At 34.0% G+C, this 24,641-nt stretch overlaps 1 protein-coding gene across 6 annotated transcripts in view; it reads right to left on the bottom strand.

The window, feature by feature from the left end:
• The window catches only part of LOC106667909 (limbic system-associated membrane protein), a 400,209-nt gene that overhangs the window by 170,179 nt on the left and 205,389 nt on the right, over window positions 1–24,641 (bottom strand). The window lies entirely within an intron of this gene.

Genomic DNA, 24,641 nt, shown 5'->3' with positions numbered 1-24,641 from the left:
GTCTTTCTTTCTCAGGATCCATCATTCATTCAAAAAGCATACCGGAGAAGGGCATACGTGTACATTATTAAATCCTCGCCTTGTATCGGCATCCTACCACTTGAATTATTTAGCCGGCCGCGGGCAAAATTTCATTTTCATACATCACTCTTCCTGTTTACCCTTGACTGGAGGGTTTGTCGGATCATCCGTTCAGAACCGTTTGTGTTGCGGAAAACAATTGTTTAACTGAGGGTTATCAATTTCATCTAGCTACAGGAAAAAGCCATAAATCGTTGTATTAACATATCTGAATAAATTTGCGCCAATTGTATCTAAACCTTATAAAGCAAGCAAGCCGCGTAGCCCGTATTTCAAGAATTCGTTAAAACTATTGATTAATAGCCACTGGGTTAAAGTTCTTCTTTTGAGGGCAAGTGGATTTCACTAATATAAAGTAACATTATTCAATTGCTTGTCTCACCAAATACATTTCTATTATGATTTCAATTCTTTCTTTTTATACAGATTATATTAGCACTATCTTGGTTGAATGCTTTTACAAGGAAATGCAATCTCAAAATTAGAATGATTCTTTTTGTTCGTCCGTATGTATTCTCGTCAAACGTTCGTTTTATTTTCCTCGTGTACTTAGCATACAACAATTTGATTAGAATAAATTGAAATCTTATCCAACGGAGGTTCGTTCCGCAAATAAATCAGTGTATATTAAAATATGTTGGGTTGTTTTTTTAAATGTAAACTTGGTGCAAGAAATATAATTATCTAAAAGGAGTATCAGTATCAAATTGCACCAAAAAATGAAATCTTAAATATATTGCCGTAAAATTAATTTACATAATGTCTAAACTAAAGGTTAGTAAGACAATAAGAACAAAACAAATAAGAAAGATTAGTAGACAGGATATACGACAAAATAAAAGAAAACCTCGCACGACTGTATTGATATTGCACTTTTTTTTAAATTGTTAAATTTTTAATTTTTTTTTAACAAGGTTTCAATTTTCTTCCAATATGTAGATTTGTAGGTTCAACAATGCAAGGGCATTGCACAAACCAATATTATTAATAATCTTTATGTAAGGTATTGGTTGAGATAAAAAAGTCAGTGTCACGAGCGGGATTCGAACCCACGACCTTCGGCTAAATAAACCACTGCCTACCACTTGAGCTATAGCGATTTTGATCTACTCGGACACCTGTTTATCTCAACCAATACCAAAAGATTAATTAATTGAAAGAAGCTTTTTGGTCAATCGGACCACGAAATCTAATGGATTTAATAAGTAAAATGAAGTACATAAGCGCCAAGAATTGAATAGATTACATGACATTTGAAAAATGTCCAAAAGGAAGGTAAATTCGAATGGTGGGGTTGAGATGGGAAGTTGGTGTCCAAGCGCATCGAAGTCGCGATAGCTCAAGCCGAGGATCGTGGGTTCGAATCCCGCTCGTGACACTGACTTTTTTATCTGAACCAATACCTTACATAAAGATTAATTAATTGAAAGAATTAATTTGGTCAATCGGACCACGAAATCTAATGTGGATTGTTAATAATATAACTTTGTTGTAGTTTCGGTCACAGAAAATCATGATGTGGTGAGAATCACCTCATCAAACTGTAACGGAACGTGTATGAATTGATAGTTTTATATACGCAATTCTGTACCGATTATTTTGTGCATGCTCACTGAATCTACTGATTTAGCTCTTATGAGCTGTACTAAAACCAAATTACTGGAATGGGCAAAACGTTTGTTAACGCGATGTGAAACTATAATGATGAGAGACGTGGGTTGACCGACTTATGTGAGGGAAGAGGGACGTCAGTTTCAGGCTGTCAGCACTCAAACTCGCTCCGCTTCGACAGTACGATCTCTTGATCGACCGTCATGCGGGCCCCTTTGACTTAATGTCACCAAGGGAAAACAGAAGACTCTTTCTTTTGTACCAGCTCGTTTTGTTGGATGTTCGTGTCATGTCTGAAAAATTTGTAGGGCCTGTTTGTCGACGGCAGGTGCTGTGATGAATGGCCGGCTGGTTCAACCTCCCTTTTTCAATTCGTATTTGACATCGGCTTTAGAATCGAAACAATGCTCAAGTGACCTCTCGCGAATGAGATTCTGCCTACCAAAAATCACCAGCTAAAAATAAAACAATAAACATTTTGTGTAAGGTGCATATCATTATGCTTCCAATGGTCTCGTGGCTACTATATTCTTCAGAAAGGGCAGAGAATTGGGAGCGTGACTAGCATATAGTCAGATAATATAAACAAACAGTAGGGGCCATGCACGATAAGTTATTAGCATTGCATTCGTGCGGGGAAATTTAGTACGTATTCAAAACGAAACAAGATTCTCGGGAACGATGTGGTAACGCTTTTTTAATTTCCGTCTTTGATAAAACTTGAAACTATAGCATGTTTTTTTTACACGAATATTATCACGACGTAATCATACGTAATTTATTTACACTCATCAACATGATGATTTTTCCGTCAAGTAAGTCCCACAGAACTGAACATTAAGCGTACACAAACATACAGCTAAAACTGTCAGAAACAATGCGTTATGTAAAAATGAAACATATGTCAAAAATTTTGAATATAGAATTAATTGTTTGTTGAGCTATACCAAAAATAAATAAATATATAAATAAAATTTTAGAAAATTACGAAAAGAAAATAATTTATTTTACGTTTTTCCTCTAACCATCTTGTAATAGAATCAAATAAAGAAACCTGTCGCCTAATGATGACCATTAAGGTGAGAACGCATTGTCGGAATAAAAATGGCCGTGCTGCGAAAGGGTGTTACATGAGTCGGGACTATTTATTACCCCGAGGTTATTTAAATACCCGGGCAACATGCGATCCTTGGAGAAAGGCAATATTTCAGAAAAGATCCTCGAGATAATCCCACCCCCTTTTAGGCCCTCGTGGGGCGGATAGGGGTGAGTTTGTATGTAATACAAGGTCTCAAGACTTTATGGCGGACCGTTTTAGTAAAGTCGCGAAACGGGGCATCTCCAAGCAAGATTTGACGCTATCCTCTTTCTACCGCCCTTTCTTTATGGTCCTAAGCAGTCCCCCTCAACCCCCCCCCCCATAATTAAGATTTCACTCGGCGTAATTTGAATTCCGGAAAATGTTATATTTCAAAGAGAGATAGGTGGATGGATGGATAGATAGATAAATAGCTCGACAGATAGATAGAGAGTGAAAGTGAGAGAGAGAGTGGTGGGAGTGGGAGAGAGAGAGGGAGAGGGANGAGAGAGAGAGAGAGAGGGGGAGAGGGAGAGATAGAGGGAGAGAGAGAGAGGGGGCGAGAGAGAGGGAGAGAGAGAGGGAGAGAGAGAGGGGGAGGGAGTTGGTGGGAGGAGGGAGAGAGAGAGACAGACAGAGAGAGGGAGAGAGAAAGAAAGAGAGAGAGAGTGAGAGAGGAGCTGTGGGTCCGGCTTGTAAAGAGTTCTTCATTCTGTTTCATGACTCGCGAAATACATGCAATTTCCTTTTTAATAAGTTTATTATAGAAAATACGATTAAAAAAAAGGAAATGCCCGATTATCATCAGGTACGATTAGAACGAATTTAAAAATCAGTCAACTTTGCCACATCGAAAAAAAACACCAAATATTCAGTTGGCCGGAAAATTATTCTGGTTTATGGTTATGAAATAAAAACAATTAAATAAATTTATTTAAACATTTTGTATTAATGAAAATAAGCTCCATCACTCTGAATCCACTTCTCCCAACGCGATGGCTACTCCTATGTATATATGTGTGTATATATATATATATATANGTTTTACTCATAACATTTAACTAACAATTTATTTCATGGTTTTGCTCATAAAATTACACCATTTTTGTCGAGTAGCTTCAGAACAGGACACTCATATTTTTTGTAGTTTATTTTAAACTAAGTATACGTAATTTTGTCGTTATATTAATTAAACATTCCAATTTTAAACCAAATTAACCGAGATCAAAAATTTATTCGTTTTTATTTAAAAAAATAATTTTAATGGTTTGGTAGAAAATTGATCAAAACACCGGAATACCATTTTTTGACATAATGAATTTAACTAACAATTTATTTCTTGGTTTTGATCATAAAATTACACCGTTTTCTTCGAGTAGCGACCGAAAGGACACTTTTTAAATATTTTTTGTAGTTTATTTCAAACTTAGTATATGTAATTTTGTCGTTATATTAATTACAACATTCCTATTTGAACGTAAACCAAATTAAACGAGATCAAAAATTCATAAATTTTTATAACAATTATTTAATTATGATAGTTAAGCAGAAAATTTATCAAAACGCCGGAATAACTTTATTTAAAACAATTAAGTTTATCAAACAATTTATTACATGTTGTACTCATTAAATTTAACAAACAATTTATTACAAGGTTTTGCTCAAAATAGTGCATTAAGAACAACAGAGACTTTGCGATTGTGATAGTGATTATTGTGATAGACGCTGTGTGAGTATACGTGACGTGAGCTTGACTTCGCATATTTGTGCACACCCTACCGAAACGTGACAAGCGTCGGGTAGCACCGGGTAGTGTCGCATGGCGTTGCATCGGGTAAGTGTGTTCCCAGCTTACAGGATGCTTGGATCTGAAGTATTAGAACAGATTTACTGACAAAACTGAATTATCGTGAATAATAGCTACTTTGTGTGCCTGTGCAAATTCCCAATAGAGTAAAAGTGGGTTGTCCGGTTAATTTGTACGGGAGAATGTAAAGCTAATAAAACAAACGCTGCATATCAAAAAATTCATATTGGAGACGGCTTTTATTTTAAATGCCGTAAGATAAAAAGAATTTCTGGCGTGTTCTGGAAAGAAAACTGCCTTGAAATTTTTGATAGCAAAGAGGTCCAAGAGTTGAAACAAAAATTATTCCCGTCGGGTGCTGTGTGCATACATGATACGCAACACCTGCGGCTACAAATTCCATTATGTCAACGGTAGGACCCCCAGCGGATGGAAATCCCTCGTTTAAAATTCCCTGTAACTCTATCAGCAAAAGGACAGAATTAAAACTGCACGGCTCTGGCGTTTTTACTGAAACTATCAATATTATTATTTGGCATTAATCCATCATTAGCTTGATAGATGATCATAACCTCTGAAGGGGGAGGGTGTTTCTTTCCCTCGCTCATTCCATTTATCCTGCTCTAGATGTTTATCTCTCCTTCGCTCTGATCCCCGCCCCTGTTTCCACCACTTTTACCCAACTTCCGCCGAGAAGATTGCGTCCGTCCGTCCGTCCGTGATAGATCGACTATTCAGGTGGACACCTTCCCTGCCTCACCGAATTCCAAACTACAATACAACATCTGTCCCGACACAAATCTGAGCATCCCTACTTACTCATCTAAAATATTTTTGGATCATTAAAAAAATTCTTCAAATAGGCCTAAATCAAATCCTATTTTTTCTTTTTTCAAGAAAAAAGCTGCAGCAAGTTTTAGTTGTTTAATAAAGTTTGAAAATATAAAATAATAAGTAAAGGTTTTTACAATTTCAACATTTTCATTTTCTGACAAATTCCGTCTTACGTCCTTTCAAAGCGTATCTTGCAGTTATTACTAAGTTTAGTGGCTTGGATCTAACCAGGGAGGACGATTATATTCTGTACTGCCTATTTGCCAAATAAAATTCCTTTCCATTCTCAAAGCTATTGTAATTTTTATAAATTTGTTTGGCAGAAATTTGTCTATTGCATTGTACCTGTAAGCTGTCTATCAAAAAAGTATCCAATTTAAGAAGTTGATCCTGTAGTTGTCCAGGTCTCCAATAGTATTTTCCTCGCATTTTAGTCGTTTTGCATTATCATCCTGTCAACCGCGAAGGAAAAACGACCAAACCATGAGAAAAAATTTTGAAAACCCACATTACTGAAAATTTCATTGTTAAACTATATTGAGTCTATGAGAGAAACTTTACTGAAAAAATAAACAATGCAAAGACAGAATTTTTACGACGACCAAACTGTAAGTTCAACACGCAAGAAGAAATTTCACAATTTTTCACGACTTCTATAAAAAGCAATCTACAATATTGTTCCTCGTCAACGACTTCGTCTGTCGTCAGAAAAGGTTTGGATCAAACTTTAGAATTATTAAAGAAAAAGTGGACATGAAATTTTGGCCATTATGTTATTGCCTTCTATTAAAACCTCTGCTTTATTGCTATTGCGAATAGTAAATAATACTCTCTTAGGATTTAACTTGGCATTGTCATTTCGAAATTTATATTTAATTTTTTACAACCCTTTTTAAAATGCTATTCAGCAATATAAACTTAACATTAAAAATCTATTAGAAGGAACATATAGATTCACCGCACATTCCTTTAGTAAGTACACATTCCCAACATTTGAACAGTGCATAATTAATCGGCAAGCAATTCAAGAAAACGGAGTCGAGTCGGTAAAAAATTATGTGTTCGGTTGAGTCACGCCAAATGTCCAAAGTTATGATTATTTCGGTATTACGGGAACGCATCAATAGACAGAACTTTTGCCTACCTCCACTTGGCCTGCCTTTTTACAGCATGGGGAACACACTTACCTGATGCGACGCTACCCGACGCAAATCCAAAGTTCATTTTTCTGTAAGATTGTATTACCCACGGGCACAACTGCCCGATGCAACGCTACCCTACTCTACGTTCTGCGATCCCCACTGTCCAGATTTTCGTCGGGTAGCATCGAGTACAGTCGAAAACAAAAGAACCGGACAGTCATATTTTTATTTCAAACTGTACGTGTTATTGTCGTTATATTAATTACAACATACTTATTTTAATATAAACCAAATTAAGCGAAATCAAAAATTCATAATTTTTTATTAAAAAGAAATAATTTTAATGATTTGGCAGAAAATTGATCAAAAACACCCGAATACCATGTATTGATAAAATGAAATTAAGTAACAATTTATTACAAGGATTTGCTCATAAAATTTAACTAACAATGTATTACATGGTTGTGCTCATAAAATGTAAGTAAAATTTATTAAACGGTTTTGCACAAAATAGTGCATTAAGAACGAAAGAGGCGTTGCGATTTCGATACATGCTGTTGGACTGTACGAGGCGTGCTTTGACGTCGCATAGATGTGCACACCCTACCAAAACGAGACAAGGCGTCGGGCAGCATTTGGTAGCATCGCACAGCGTTGCATGGGGTAAGTGCGTTTCCCGCTTAATGTGCTTTTTAACATTTTAAAATTTAGAACAAGTAAAACCCGATTCATTAATTACATATATTTTACTAGGTTTGCGGCTAGTTTCAAAGCTGGTTGTACAAAATTGAAAAGATAGAAAGTAACTTTGCCCCAGTTCCAGGAGAATAGAGATTGAAAGTAGTTGGACTTCTGTCGGGAAAAGGGAGTATTACATATGACACAAATGAATTATCTTTCGGAGCGTTTATTAACTACTATTTCTAAGGCAATAATAAGTTAGATTAGTTTAATTAATCGACTAAGGTAGTGGTGTATTGCGCGTCCTTTTTCAGCTGAGTATAATTTAGAATCCTCGTCAAAGGCTCATGCCTGTCGTACTATTGTATATTGTCCTCGACTTTTTCACCGGAATCCCTACTTGGCGTTTTTGTGAGAGTTCCGTCTCACTACCCCTGCTATTTGATTTAATCAACCATTTTTTCTTCTGTTTTCCCCATCATTTATTAAAAACATAGTTTCCCTCTGTTAAATTTTAAACAGGGCAATTCATTTTGATTAAAAACTATAAAATACGTCAATACTTGTATCCACGCTTTGTGATAGTTATTTATGGCTTATGATGACGTTGATTCTAAATCAATTGTTCTAAGATGATAATAATCGATCTAGAATAAAAAATAGTACAAAATTGAGAAAATAGAACTATTTCTTTTAGAAAATGTATATATATATAACAAACCTTCATAATTTTCCGGACAATCTAATATATTATTATGGTAATGATTTTAATGTAAATAATAATTTAGTATCTGGGTCCTCTATTCTGATGTTTAGAAGAAACAGTGATGCTTTGTTATTTAATACTTGGTAGCGTTTTGAATATGGTGAGTCCGCGTGAATTTTTAGCGTGATTGTGGTTTCTTGTACTTGTTGTACCTGAACATTTCAAGTAAACCAACCATTTCCGGAATTAAACATACTTACAAATGGCCTACGTTTTTAAAAACACTGGCACCCGAGGGTTCACATAACCTTATAGTTAAAACACTCTTGGAAAAAATAAAATGAAAAAGTGGGTAAGAGTTGTTGTTTTCGATTAATCACTACAAAAATCGTTAATGATTTTAGGAGATGATCAGACAAACACGACTTTGCAACAGCAGAGAAGTAAATGAACTTGGTTACCGATTCTTGAGTATGGTACATAATTTTTTTAATGCCAACGAATCAGTTTCGTTATTTATCACCACTGTTCCGCTGCTGAAGAGAGCATGGATCCGAAAGGGTTCGGACGGTGAATAAACCAGCAAGCTCAACGGAATCAGAGATGATCAGCGATGAATATCACATGAATTCATTCACTCACAGATCAGATATTCAATCAACACGATAATCAAATATTATAGTTAATGTAGAGCTATTAGTTTTTCTAGACTCGATTCAATTAGACAGCGGCTTTTTTGACTGCATTCGTTGATTTGGTTTAAACATTCATTTCTACACTCCAATTATCAAATTAGGATTTTATTTAAAAAGTGTAAAAATCCTGCAATGCAATGTAAAATTATTATTCCTAATTAATATAGTGTTAGTTAAAAATTTACAGAGACATTAACAGACCTCGATCGTATCTTTCTAGCCACTGAGGTCGGCTCCAGTGGCTATCAGCGCAATCAGTTTCTAGATCCAGACCCACTCACACTCATACTCACCCTTAAATCTTAAAACTGTAAAATTAAATTTTACATGAACCAATAGACCCGGTTTTTCTCATCCTCATACTTCTGCTTCCTCTTAAGATGAGCTTTTGAAATTTGAATCATAAATTAAAGAAGGTTGCTTAGGAAATTGTAAAATTATGAGCAGTTAATATTAATCCTGTTCAAAAGGGGAGAATTTCAAAATTTGCATTTTTGTTACTGAGTGGCTTACTGATCGTCGAAATTATAAGGTACTGAATCGAAAAATCTGAATATTGCTTTTTCTCCAATTAGGCCGCATTAGGGGTGGCTAGGCGGGGGTAGTCTTATCATCAAAATTATAAATCATTTTACAGGTAGAAACGTGATATTTGGTACAAAGGTAGATAACAAAGGTATTGTAAGTAAAGGGAAAAATTTGAAAACTGCAAGTTTCTTAAAACTTATGCCACTTTACGGTAGTTCTAAGTGCGTCATCTATCAATGAAACAAGAATATTAACTTTCATTACAACATTTCACATAAAAATTTTTGCGCGTACATATTCTTGATTTGAACAAGTGGTTTTGGTGGCCCAAACGGCCCACGGTAGTTAATAATTATGTTAATAAATCGTATTTAATGAAAACGAATACGATAAATAATAAATTTCCGACACGAATATGATCTGTGCCAGCTGATTAATTTAAAATATCTATTTATTAAGCAAAAATTTAAATAGACGTGCATGATCTGGACCAGCTGATTAAATGAAAATACCTATTTATTAAGAACATTTTTTCACGGTTGGGTTTTTGTTGGATAGATTCTTTCCTAATTACATCACTCAATACTCAATATTCCACCATCGGCTTTGTCACACAACACAAGCTAAACAATACATTCAGTCTCACTATGTAATGACTATCGTTTTTTTTTTCTAGGCCCCCCAAAAAAATGAGTGATACGAATTATTATTTGAATATCGTGAGATGAGGTCTGGTGTGACGTACGTGTTAGAAAAACATTTTCTTTATCGTGCCAACGTTTCGATCTTTCTTGAGATCATCTTCAGGGCTCAAAGTGTTTGTTTTCCGTATAGATGTGTCATTCTTGTGTGTCGAGTTGAGAGTGTCCACAAGTGCCCTTCGGGCTTGTTTTTGTAAAAAATGTTTATATTTTTATATTTTACGTTTCTTATATTTTTTCATGAGGAAACTGTGAACGATAATTTTTTATTGCTCTATCAACTAACAAAGGCTTAAAAATATTAACTATTTTTTATTAATTAAATGTGTATATTAAATTTGTATCGATACGGCTCTTAGTTTGAAATGAATGATTCGAGTATATATATTTGAGCTATCTGACTTTGTCGTCATGTGAAAAAGCCGCCTGCAATTTTCTGCTTCTTACTTTCTGGCTCCCTAAAAATATAATTTGTAAAACCGGATTAACTAATCGACAATAGCGAAGACAGTTAAGGAAGTTACAATTTGGTATAAAGGGTTTTAATGGAATTAACAAGTAACGCTGAAAAGTGGTCCCCCTTATAATTGCAAGCGATTACGTGAATTTCGTAAAAGCCGACTAATGAAGCCATTGGTGCCGCTTTAAACGCACTAATCGGCCATGTGCGTAAATGCGTAAATGCTAATATTAAATATGTATAATTTTAAGTAAAAAAGAAAAGAAAAAATCTAATTACCAGATGTCATCGAAAGAGTTTTTTAAATCTTAAGGTGTTTTGCCCTTAAATATCCTAAAATATATCCTGAAATAATACTTTCGAAACATATCTTTCTAAAGCCGGGAACACACGTACCCGATGCAACACCATTCGAAGCTACCCGACGCAAATTTAAAGTCCATTTTTCCATAAAATTGTATTACCCCCGTGCACATCTGCCCGATGCTATGCTATGCTACCCTAATCTACACTACGCGATCCCCACTCTCCAGATTTTCGTCGGGTAGCATCGAGTACAGTCGAAGACAAAAGAACCGGACAATCATATTTTTCTTCAAACTACAGATATTATTGTCGTTACATTAATTACTACTTATTACTTAATTTAATATAAACCAAATTAACTGAAATCAAAAATGCAATAGTTTTTATTTTAAAAATAATAATTTTAACGTTTTGGTAGAAAATTGATCAAACCACCAGAATACAATTTTTTCATATAATGAATTTAACTAACAATTTATTATACGGTTTTACTCATAACATTTAACTAACAATTTATTTCATGGTTTTGCTCATAAAATTACACCATTTTTGTCGAGTAGCTTCAGAACAGGACACTCATATTTTTTGNTATATATATAAAACTAAATAAAACAGTAAAAAATAATTTAAAAAAATATAAATCATATAACTGTCACTATGAATATAATTCGTTTTCGTTGGTTGGGATGCTAAAATAAAACATTCAATTTGTATAAAATGAAAATAATTTTTAATGAATAATGCATAAATGCATTTGACTCCCTATAGAAACTGTTGCACATAATTATTTAATTAAAAATATCATTCCTTATTTTCCTTCCTTTGATTGTCTCTTGGCTTCCGCAGTTGTGCATTTATCGTTTGCAAAATTTGGTAAATATTCGCAATTCAGAAGTCAATGGAGAGGTTGATTCGTACGGTTGTACTAACTTACTGAAAACAACTTTACTATTTGTAACCCAATTTCTTAGCGATGCAGTATTGTCTTCTACAACTTCTTCAACTCTTCCAATTATCAAGGTCTGACGTTCCAGAGCATGTAGGCTTTACTATAAATAAAATTAAATTCAGCCGGGCGGTTAAAAATCCGAGCTGATCCCCTGTGCCTGACTAATCCGGGATTTACCCCTAAGTTATTGTCCTTGGGGATCTAATTGAGCAAGCAGACAGACGTTAACCCAACTCGTCTAAAACACTCTTTTTTATGCTGCACTGTAGAATGAAATGTGACGGAAGGGTATTTTAACACTATAAAACGCGCAAAATGTATAAAGTAAATTACATTTGCAAATAAACTAAACATGTTTTAAACTTTAAACCACCAATAAAATCAACTTAATGAGCGATGAACTCCTATTACTTCTCAATAGATATAATTGTTATTTATACATTCAACAGGAATTTCGGTATATATTTTTTAATTGATAAATATTCTTTGGTTGTTTTGAACTGGGGAGAAAAATTATCCAAAATAAGTGTTACATTCACACCGTGTTCTTGGGTCGATTACTTTTCAGCATTATCTGTCCAATTACATATTACAATAACTGCGGGGATTAGTTTTGTAAAGTAACTTAGCTATTTATTCTTCTCATCTTCTATCGTGGTTGTTCGCTTATTTTAAGATTGTTTTTAAGGTGTTTTTCAGGAACATACAACTATTTCAACATATCATTTTATTACAGCGATATCGATTTAGGGGGCTTGGGGCAAAACATACTTTTTGGCATATCTGCCATGTCATGGGCAAAACATAGCCATGTTTGGTATACATTAATTCTTTAATTCATCTTATGTTCACACACTGACGGAAAAATCGCACATCACCGAATTCTCAAATTGAGTTTTGCAATTGAATGGTATATTCAGCAGTCTGCTAATGGACTCGATCAGCGTTTGCTTTTCATTAATATTTTTGGTGCACACCTTTACGTGCTTATACGATTCCACCTAATAACACGAGTCACATAATTCTGATCTCGCCCTGTTTATTTTGTGTAGGTATTACTTATAAATTGTATGATTTGAATGTAATATACATAACCATGTTTTTGGTCACATGTACACCTTTGAACCAACATTACCCACATGACGGTTGTACAGAACAACATACTTGGAGAAACTTATTTGGAGTTTTGATTTATTACAATAACTTGGGGATAAAACAGTACTTACATGTACTTAAGGTAAGTAAATTTTTGCATTACTGGAAAATATACTGGTATACTACTTTTTTTAATAATAAGTTGGCGAAATACTTGGGGACTACTTTCTCATAACCATATCGCACAGAGAGGGTGAGAGAGGGAGAGAGATTGAGAAAGAGGGAGAGAGAGGGAGAGAGAGTGAGGGAGAGAGAGGGAGAGAGAGAGTGAGAGAGAGAGAGAAGAGAAGAGAGAGAGAGAATGAGAGTGAGAGTGAGGGAGAAAGAGAGAGAGAGAGTGAGAGCGTGAAAGAGAGAGTGATTGAGTGAGAGAGAGCGACAATACGCCAACGGTGTCAGCAGGAGGTGACGGAGCAAGACTGGAATGGAAGAGATATTAGGCTCAGAGTTTGCTCGCTCGTTAAATCCCCGCTAAACTTGTTTCCAACCCAATGCGGTTTCCGACAGAATTAATATGCATTCAAGAAGCTCTATTAGGACTCCTCCTTCACAATCTGAGCCTACCCGAACGTTTATAAACTTTTCATAATTACTCTAATAGCCCACACCCCCACCGTTTAAAACCACCCATTCGACTCACTTCATCTTTGGTAATTGCATAAAGAGTTGTCAAAACGAACACGCTTGTTTTTCATATTCGCTTCTTTAATGTAATATGGTTAAATTTTTTCATAATTTTTTTCTTTATTTAATCTTGCAAATGATAGCGTTATAATGTTTAAGTCACGAGAGGATATAATAGAGTTATAATATTTACTTCAGTAAAATATAAAGACAGAATACATAGCAGTGACAGAAGCCTCTGCAAAATTTCACTATGTTGTTGTTATTATTAACTTAGAGAGAGAGAGAAAGAGAGTGAGAGAGAGAGTGTGTGTGTGAGTGAGTGAGGAGTGAGTAAATGAGAGAGAGTGAGAAAGAGAGAGAGAGAAAAAGAGAGAGAGGGTGAGTGAGGAGTAAGTAAATGAGAGAGAGAGAGAGAGAGAGAGAGAGAGAGAGTGAGTGAGAGAGAAAGAGTGAGTGAGAGAGAGGGTGAGTGAGTGAGGAGTAAGTAAATGAGAGAGAGAGAAAGAGAGAGAGAGAGAGAAACTTATTTTTATATATCGATTTTGCTTTCTAGAAGATATAGTATGTTGTCCAATGAGGGGGCCAACATGGACTCTCTGGGTCCTGAACTGTTCTTTGCCTAAGCATCCTGCCACAAAAGACTATACATCTTAAAATCCTTAATGGATCCTTAATGAGACCAAAACTTGGTGGAACAATACCACAGGTTTGCGGCAAGCGAAGATATATATATATATATATATATATACACGCAACAATTACAAAAGAATTACTGGAAGGCAATAGCAACCGAACCAGTATTTTGGTTGGACTCCAGACAGGACATTGCCACTTAAGAAATCACATGCACCGGGTAGGAGTTCAGATAGAAGAAACACGGTGCAGATACTGCTAGGAAAATGGGGAAACCGATGAACATAATTTATGTTTCTGTGAAGGTCTATGTAGGTGCAGTTTCTTGCAACTAGGACAAGAAAAATCACAAGGAAGATCCTACTCTAACGATGGAGCTATGGAGGCTATGCCTAGCTATGGCTTTTATCACGATCCCCCTACCCCATAGTAGATGGCTGTACTTCCAAATACTAGCGATGGTATAGGGTGGAATGTTTCATTAAGAAAAGAACTCGATATTTAGCCACCATTTTTATATTCTTTGCACACACTACGCTTTGGAAAGTTTTGATCATTTTAGAAAAAAAATGTAGACGAAATTCGCCACAAAAATAATAATATTAATAAAATTAAAATTGAACCGACTTTCTTCAGCACTCGGAAAATGTATAATTTTAACTTGAAAACGAAGGCTACAGGACGTTTGCGAGTTAAGAATGATTGGGGGAGGAGTTCGATCCACTTTCATTGTGACGTCATTACGTATGACATACGATTAAAATCTTTATTGATCTTAGCATGGAGCTTCTAGTGCTGCGCCGAAGAAACGGAGAGATTAGATATTATAAAATAACTATTTTTAATTTTACTAAAATCTACATGTAAATGAGTGTCTAATGGTGCTCTAAAGCGATAAAATTGAGTTAACCAATAAGATTTAAAGATCATGTAATTTGCTTGTATATGCTAAGACAAAGGTTCTGGCAGTGGATTTTCTCGTTTCTTCATTTTCCCAGTATTGAATTCACAATTTGAAAAGTTAATGAAAATGTGGAATTAGATTACAGAAAGAATCGACCTCGTTTTCTGTCAAGATGGCGATCTTAATGGAATTTTAGATCGGCTCTTTTAATTATTCCTTGATTTTGTGCACAAGTTCAGAAATGCAACGTCAACCCTTTTCACTCTCGTCCAAGTCCATAATTCACAAAAGGACCCAACATCTATTAAGCAGCCGCCCAACAACAGGACTAGCGAACCTCTCTTAGCCACCCGATTAATTATTCATATTAATAGCACCGACTCTAATTATACACAAGTTTTCCCTTAAAGCCCACCCCCCGGCACTTCACTCATGACCTTGCATAAATTCTCTAAAACCACTTTTAGAGACCCAGTCATTGCCGAAGGTGACTTCAAAATTCATTTACGACTCTGTAATTTAAGTCAAAAAAGCCTGACGTATAATGATCAAAAAAGTAATTAATCATCAAATGCAGGAATGTATAACTTTCCATTACGTGTTTCCAACTTCAAAACCCTGCATAGGTCTCAAAGCTTTTTCACTTTTATATCATTTATTAAATATTAAAATAATATATCTGACAAAAAACAACCATCTTTTCACCTCTTGCGCCTCAAGAGTATATATATAAACTTTACATGTCGTAAAAGCTATTGGATGCCTTGTACACTTATAAACTTATTTTTGTTATTTAAAAATACATTTTACTTTATAGAATTTGAAATGGTCGATCAGATATTTTTCGTAACGAAGGGCATGAAGAAGTTTCGCTACAAGATTCCTCCAGTTACCGTTCCGTTAAGGATCGTGATGACTTCTTGGTTATCCAGCTTCACTTTCCTAAAGTACTTCTGGCGGAACTCTCTTAAAACAGGGCTCACTTCCATGAAGCGAAAAGCGTCCTCTGCGAAGTTATGGTTGCATAAGGTTGATGGCAATAAGGTGATGGCGCGACCCTGTCTCCACGGTTCGTAGTTCAGCTGGAGCAATTCACCCCTCGCCCTTAATACTAAAGACACCTCGTAGGTTGTCATACTAGAGCAATACATGTAGCTTCGGCCTAAAGTTTAAGTCCAGTCTTGGACAACAAGTTGTCATGTAAGCTATTTCTCGCACTAAAGACCAGACGTTCCTTTTTCTTGCCTCCCACTTTTAATCAGGTCTGCGATATTAAAAGACTTCAGTTTCCCCCTACTTACTCCTACACCATACAGCTTATCTATTGGGTTGTCCGGAAAATAATGCAGGATTTTGGTATTAAACAAAAAAAAAAGAAACTAGTTACTTTAAAGCAATGTTCTTTAATCAAAATAATTTCCCATACTCTCAATACATTTCTCCCAACGTGTTGGTAACTTATTNGACATTCATACAAATGAGTAATCCTGTAAACGTAAACAGAATATTTTATATAGATTTTTTTTAATGAAAACTTAAAATCCTGCATTATTTTCCGGACAACCCAATAACTCTGACAACAGCTTCCGACACGATATCCCTTTATTTATTACCACATCGGCCAAGAACTGCGTCAGTCTGTCAGTCTAATATATCTCAGATGCAGGCTCAGGGTATAGCTCCCTTAGCACACTCACTGTAGTGAGTCTGCCAACTATTCATGCCTCTCGCCTTGGCCATTAGATAGTCGTAAGGATAATAGTCATAGTAAGGTAATCTGATATTTATTAATGTAGATTCTCTGGTTGCTTCTCTCGCTAACGAATCCGCTTTTTCATTGCCACAAATTCCACAGTGAGCTGGAATCCAAAACAAGACGAGCATTATTTCTTTTTCTTTTTTTTCTCATTTCGACAATTATGTCCCTTATTTGTAGTATTATGTCCAAGGACCTTTTGAAATCCGTTATTATTATCACTGTTGATTTATCGGAAGTATTTGAGCGGGCATAAAGTAGGGCCTCCTTAATTGCTTGAAGCTCACAAGATTTGTGGCTTTGAACAATTTTAATATTCTCAATTAATTACACACAATTTTATCTAAATAAAATACTTGTGTTATAGGCTATACTAGATGAATTTCATTACTTGGTAACACGAGGGATGTTCTTTGACACTGCCACCAACTAATAACTAACATTTTTTACAAGGATTTCTTAAACAACTATTATCACAGTCAGTTTATCTAAACTTTATGCATAATAATTACATAAATAATCCTTTTATAAATAACTTAATTGCTAAAATAACTATTATTGCTAAAATTCACGATGGGGGGGGGGGGCTTGTCCTGTTCTAAAATTCCATTGTATATTATACTCAAACCATTAATAACAGTTTTTAAATTACACGAATTGCTATTGGTGGATGTACATCAGTTCTTTCACAAGGCGGCGACCTGTATTTTTCTCTGTAGTCTGGATTTTGACTTCATCAAAGTTAAAACCATGACTTTTAGCATGATTATGTTTCGAACTATTTATTTATGTATTTCATAAATCATATATCTCAAAATAAGTGTGTGAAGGAGAGGTTGTAAAAAATGAGTGACATGATGTATAACCATTTGTTTGCATATTGACTAAGTATCTGTGAAAAGCCAAAATGAAATAAAAAATTGTATCATTTTGTTAATTGTTATCTGTCTCTGTAGTGCCCTGATTAAGACAATAACAATTGGCAAAAGCTTGGCGTCAATACAACACCAGTATTTGTTCTTTTGACCACAACCCAAATTAACGGAAACATCGGTATCGAACGTAGTCGATCGCTAGGATCCATTGTAGTTTTGTTTCTTTTCTTTCATTGTTGCAATCAGTGAAGTTTAGTGCTACATGTTGTGTGTAGATGTGGATGATTTTTCTTTTATTACAGTTTGTTAATACGAACATATTCATGAGAAAATATTGTTTGGACCTACGTATTAAAGGTACAATACCTAAAACAAGGTAAGCAACAGCCCTTCTCAATAGATCTTATTGTACCGCAAATAAGTGTGGGTGGAGGCTAAACTTCACGTCATGAGTGCCCAAAAAATTCGACGTCACTCTTCACAGCTTTCACTCAAAATCCCTGAACCAAAGTGCGCACATAACAAATCTCGAATCGGACTATTCATCTGGCAACGCCACCAGGGAAAGACGAAAACCCACTAAAAATGTTTACGGATATGTACAGGCTTTTAAATCAAGATTCAAAAAAAGGAATTTTATTCAACCAAATTACATTACTACTGATTTTAACATGCCATGGAGAATTTAATAAATATTTATATAATTACAAATTAAAAAACACCAATTTATGCCAATGTGGGGAACTAGAAACATATTGTGACGAAATGCGAAATCTATAACCATAAAAGAAGAATACTAGAAATGGAAATAAAAACAAAAATAGATGATGAAAGTAAATTGGTAGAACTGACAAAGAACAAACACAATTATAAAGAGTTTATAAATTTTATAAAATATGCCTATGAAAAAAAACTAAACACAGTTCACAAAATCAAAATGAAAATCATCGATAATAAAAAATTCCCACAAGGGCTTTTAGTTTTATGTAAGTAAATAAATAAACAACTTCAATGTACAAATTTAATTACTCTTAGTGAACTATTTATTTATTAACTTATGAATGTATATCGTTAAATTATTTATTTAAAATGGTAGTTTAAAATAAATGTATATGGTTTAATCATGTATTTAAACTGGTAGTATTAAGTAGTTGAGTTTGTTATTCATATGTTTTTATGATCACTATGTTAATTCCCTAGTCAATTTTATTAATAACTGTAGGTGTATATAATCGAATTATTTAAATGAAATGTATTGTTTTTATGTTATATATGCACATAGTTAAATTATGTTATATTTGAGAAAATTATATTTGAGAAGTTATATTTAAAGTTATAAATGTTAAGGTTATTTAAGCTAGCATGTTTTAGTAAATTAAGTTTTTTTTTTTTTTCATTATTCTCATGTTTATATGAGTATAAAATTGAATTACTTATATGAAATATCAAGTCTAAGTTATAATGTATATATTTAAATAATTTATATGAAATGTTTGTTTAGATTTATAAAGGTATATAGTCTAACGGGTCTATTTAAGCTAGTAAGATCTATTTAACAATCTTGTTTATTTAATTTTTCATTGTGCTCATGTTTTTATTACTAGTCAAAATAGTCTATTTATATTGTTTAAAATAGTTCTAACTGCCAAAAATTCTCTTTAAAAATTGTTATAAAACCGTCAGGGAAAAAAATCCCTGTAAAACCTAAAGATCTGTGTAAGGGGACCTGTTGTGATTGAAAAAAAAATTATTAATTTAGAAATTTATTAAAACAAATAATGTGATAAATAAAAAATAAAATAAAAGCAAACGCTGTAAGAGGTTTACACCGAAAAACAGCAAAAACACAAATTAACAAACCAAAAGGACAAGGATATGTACAGGCTGTAAATAAATTATTTAAAAAGTTGTTTGCTAAGTACTGTATCATAGAAGGTTTATATTTCTGACGATTATTTACTCTCGCATTCACGAGTAAGATTTTGTTTAACGGACGATACTGTAAGCGGATAGTTTTTTTTCTCGCAGTTTCTAAACTAGCGAAACAATAAATAAAAAGGAAAAATTTCGGAAAAGTGTTGTTACCAAAAATTCCTCCCTGTTCGAAATGTTAACACCGGCGCTAGTCTTAGAATAAAAAGGGCGTGTCAAACAAATTAAAAGGTAGCATTCCAGGCCGAATGGGAGAAAAACTGAAGAACGACACAATTGCCCTATGATATTTGCCAGCGGGGTGCCCTTTGCAAAGGTTGTCGGTAACGAGTACCGCCTTCGCCGCAGGATTTTACGAGTGAAATTTTCTCTTCCAAAATATTCCTTTTACAAAAACCACATTAAATTCCTAGTTAACATTTGATCACACCATATTCATAACAAAGTAGAACTGTTTAAAATTAAAATTTGTTAATTGAATACAACTGGACAATGAATAGTTGGTAGTTTTTTTCCTTCAGTATCAATAGATTTTAAAATGTTTAGTTGCTAACGAACCAACAAAAACGATTAAAATGGTTTCAGCTTGATTTTCAATTAAATAAAACCCTCAACTAACTTTCTTAGGCTTTTAATTATCAATACTATCAGTTGTATACTTTTATATGATTAAAAAATTCGATATATAATTTTTCAACCTTGTGTTTATTGAAATACCTAAGTTATATTTATTTCAAAAATAACACCTTTAACGTCATCAATAAATTTATTATAATACAATATCAATATTACAGAATATGAAACTGAGCCAATTAAGGTATCTTCTGGTGTTCCATAAATTCTGCTCATCTCTCACCTCTATTGATCAATATTTTTATTCTATTTTCTTGTGTTATATATCAATCCATTCCTCTCATTTTTGCTGAAGACCTATCAATTTTAAGAACAATGTAATCTAATGAGTTTGTCGACTGCTTAAATCTAACTTAAATTCAAATCATCATTAGTCCATTGAAAACAATTTAATACCAAAAATAGATCAACCTCTTGTATCACATACAATTATAACATAAAAAGTTCCTATTTATCCTTAAAAACCATCACAATTGATCTTCGTGTAACCTTTAATTAAAAATTAGATTTTAATAAACATACAGTGGGGCGTCGGTGACCGCTACGGTTTAGGCGTTGACATGTCGTTACATCACTGTAAGGTAAAGGTCCCAAGTTCGAATCCAGCAGCCCTGAATTCGAAGCGGGCATACTTACAAATGTGCATTTTTCAAAACCACCGGCACCCCGATGGTTAACCCACGTTAAAATATAGCCTAGCGCATTATATATATAAAATAAAACATAAAAAAATATACACACTGATAAAATAAAATCCACATGTTTAAAAGTGTTAGGCTTTATCTCACGAGATTTGGTAGTAAATTCCATTATTATATTCCTCATGATGAGATCTTCACTTAAATATTGTACTCCAGTCTGGAATCCATACAGTGCTCCTGTAATTCAGAACCTTCAGAGAGTGCAAAGTAAATATTTAAGAATGGTTACCTTTAAAAAGGGACTAAACCTTTCCGATTATAACCAATTTCAATCACAGTTGAACTTACTTATTAAAACACTTCGACTTATTAACCTTTTTAAAATTATTAATTCATACATTGACTTTCCACAACTTCTAAGCAACATTAATTTCTCCACTATTCATTATCACCTTAGACACCACACGATCTTCTATATTCTATACCCCAATATTAACTATGTGAAAAACTCGCCCCTACACAGAATAATGGTTAAATAGATAAATGATATCTTTATGAATCCCTTACGATTATTTAATTCCTCTATTAATATTTTTCAGAACTAACTTCACAATTCGCTAAATAAATCTCGACAATGTAGGCATAAATATTCATTGTATTTACATAAAATTTTTCCCTTATGTTCTATCCGTATAAACATGTTTGTAAAAACACCACACCACATTATGTGTAAACATTGTAATGATTATTAGTATTATGTGTAATTCATTATTATGTGTAATTATTATTATTTCTTTATGTATTATTAGTTGTAATGTATTTATATATTTTTGTACAAGAATAGTATCCGTTTATAAATAAATATTGTTTAATAGATTCGATTTATATAACAGACAGGCGATTCATCTTAATTAGTCCAAACTCAACCCCTCTGTCATATTCATCCCTTATCATTACTATTTATGACGGTTCGGCCGTTTGTCCTGATAGTTTGGTCAAGAGTAAGATAAGGGCTGATCAAGTATTAACCCGTGTATCTCATCTTAGCCGCAATGAATATTAATTCAGGGCTAATGAGATTTCTTCCGGGGTAAAACCCACCCCTCGACCATAATCCTGGGTTCAGTCTAAGATAGCTTGGCCGGCGTTTCTGCAAACCCAGATCGCCAATGCTCCCTAACCTCACATATGCTAGAATATAGCAGGAACAGTTTCATATTTTATGAACTGAGGTTAGAATATAAATATATTATAATATTACAACTGAGTGATTTCAAATAAAAATCAATTATTTTTTTCTGATTCTATTGTTATTTTCTGATATTACAATAAAATTAAATAAATTATTTATTGCTTATAAGTCAACATATTTTGTAACATATTATGTACATCAAGTTTACTTGAAATGTAGAAATCCGTTATTGTCACTTTTCACTCAGTAATTTTTTAAGAGGTATTACATATCTTTACTAAAATAAACCAAAATAATTCTAAAAGAAGGGCATATGTTTACTAGAAATAGATGATGTAAGAAACTTCCTTACGTTTTGAACGAATGATTTGATTTCATTTCTACAAGGTCAACTCTGTACACGCATACATATAATTAGCCTATTACTTATGGCAAGCCGAAAGAACACCCTCTTCGGTGTTTTGGTATTTCGAGTCTTTTACGTCCCACCGCCGGAAGTTAGGCTTCATGGGCTGTGACAGCTAAATCATTTCAGCCCCCATCGCATACAGTTGGCGTTAAGCGGGAACACACTTACCGCAACGCTATGTGACGCTACCCGATGCTATTCGACGTCTTGTCACGTTTTTTTAGGGTGTGCACATCTATGCGACGTCAAGCGCACGTACATACACACAGCGTACATCACAAATCAGTATCGCAATCGCAACGCCTCTTTTGTTCTTAATGCACTATTTTGAACAAAACCTTGTAATAAATTGTTTATTAAACTTAATTGTTTTAAAGAAAGTTATTCCGGTGTTTTAATAAATTTTCTTCCATACTGTTAAAATTCATTTTTTTAAAATAAAAACTAATGAATTTTTATCTCGTTCAATTTGATTTACATTAAAATAAGAATGTTGTAATTAATATAACGACAAAATTACATATACATAGTTTGAAATAAACTACAAAAAATATGAGTGCCTTGACGCTACTCGATGAAAACAGTGTAATTTTATGAGCAAAACCATGGAATAAATTGTTAGTTAAATTTTATGAGCAAAACCGTGTAATAAATTGTTAGTTAAACTCGTTGCATAAAAAAATGGTATTCCGGTGTTTTGATCATATTTCTACCTAACCATTAAAATTAGTTTTTTTACTAAAAAATAATGAATATTTTTCTCGGTTAATTTGGTGTACATGAAAATAAGTATGTTGTAATTAATATAACGACGATAATCAAAAAATCGTATTCCGGTGTTTTGATTAATTTTCTACTAAACCATTAAAATTAATCTTTTAAATAAAAAATAATTAATTTTTAATCACAGTTAATTTGGTTTATATTAAAATAAGTATGTTGTAATTAATGTAACGACAATGATACATGTAGTTTGAGTAAGAGTATGAGTGTCCGGTTCTTTCGCCTTTGACTGTACTCGATGTTACCCGACGAAAATCTGGGCAGTGGGGATCGCAGTGCGTAGAGTAGGATAGCGTTGCATGGCATCGGGCAGATGTGCACGGGGGTAATACAATGTTATGAAAAATTGGGCTTTGCATTTGCGTCGGGTAGCCATATGGTAGGGTTCCATCGGGTAAGTGAATTCCCCGCTTTAATACGTGCAGAAGACCTTCCTCATTCTTATTCTTCAATTAAATGGGACCCATTGAGCAGGCTTTCTATACATTCCCGACATATATGCGGGTTTTAGCCCAAAATTAAGTGGCAGAGTTTGCTCTATTCTTAGTTGGGAAAATATGGTTCATCTTCATCAAATCAGATCCTCCGAGAGCGATGTATCGACCGTGGCGATCTTGATTGGTTAGAACTTCTATGTCGATCTTTCACTGGCGCTGTCAGCGAAGACATCCTTTTCAAGAGCTTAGCTCGTTAGACGACTCGGATTGCATGGCGAAATCGTCCAGGACGAGTATAGCAGGAACGATCCAGGGCGGAGACAGCCGGTTGCCAATTCCAATGGTCATATCTATACTGCTTTTCTCTTAGCTCATTTATGAGGTTAAGCAGGAAATATTCTATCAATCAACATTTTTTCCAAACCATTATCTCCCGCCAACACTAAGCTTATAAGTCTGAATTTATTTTACCAGTGTATGTCTTTTTGTGTTAACTGTGTCCTCAGTACAAGGTTTAGGTTTCATAGGTGCTTTATTGCTTAAAAATATATTATACATGTCGGAATCCTTGTGTTTAAATTTTAAATGAAACGTGAGATAACAGGCTGGTTCTATTCACTATGATTTGTTGTAATATGTGTAGAATGGACGCTTCCATCAATTGAGTTAGCTGGACAAGACAACTAGAGGATCACATGACAGAGCGAATTTTTATGTATTGAATGCGCAGTGTCGTGACTCGTGTCGGCTTAATATCGTGCAGTCCTCGTTGTACATTTTTAAATAATAAAACGACTTTTTTTTGTTGCAAGTGTTTTCAAATACTCTTTATTCCTCCCACTTCCTACAAATGTGTTATTTTTTAATTTATTTTTGTGAGTGCTTTCGTCTGATGTGTTTTTGAGATGGATGATATTTGAGAGAATGAGTTACGCACCTGTGCGAAAATGTTGTGAAATTAAATTATAATTTTTAAAAATAAATTAAAATGAACTTTAAGGTTGACAATAATAAGATTTAATATTAAATAATGGGAGGAACCAATACCAACCAACTGAGATTGAAAATTGATTGCTAATTGGTAT

This window comes from Cimex lectularius, unplaced genomic scaffold, assembly GCF_000648675.2.
Source record: "Cimex lectularius strain Harlan isolate CLEC.00 unplaced genomic scaffold, Clec_2.1 scaffold219, whole genome shotgun sequence".
Classification (NCBI taxonomy): Eukaryota; Metazoa; Arthropoda; class Insecta; order Hemiptera; family Cimicidae; genus Cimex; species Cimex lectularius.
The sequence above is the reverse complement of the archived record's forward strand: the minus strand, read 5'-3'. Positions and strand labels throughout refer to the sequence as shown.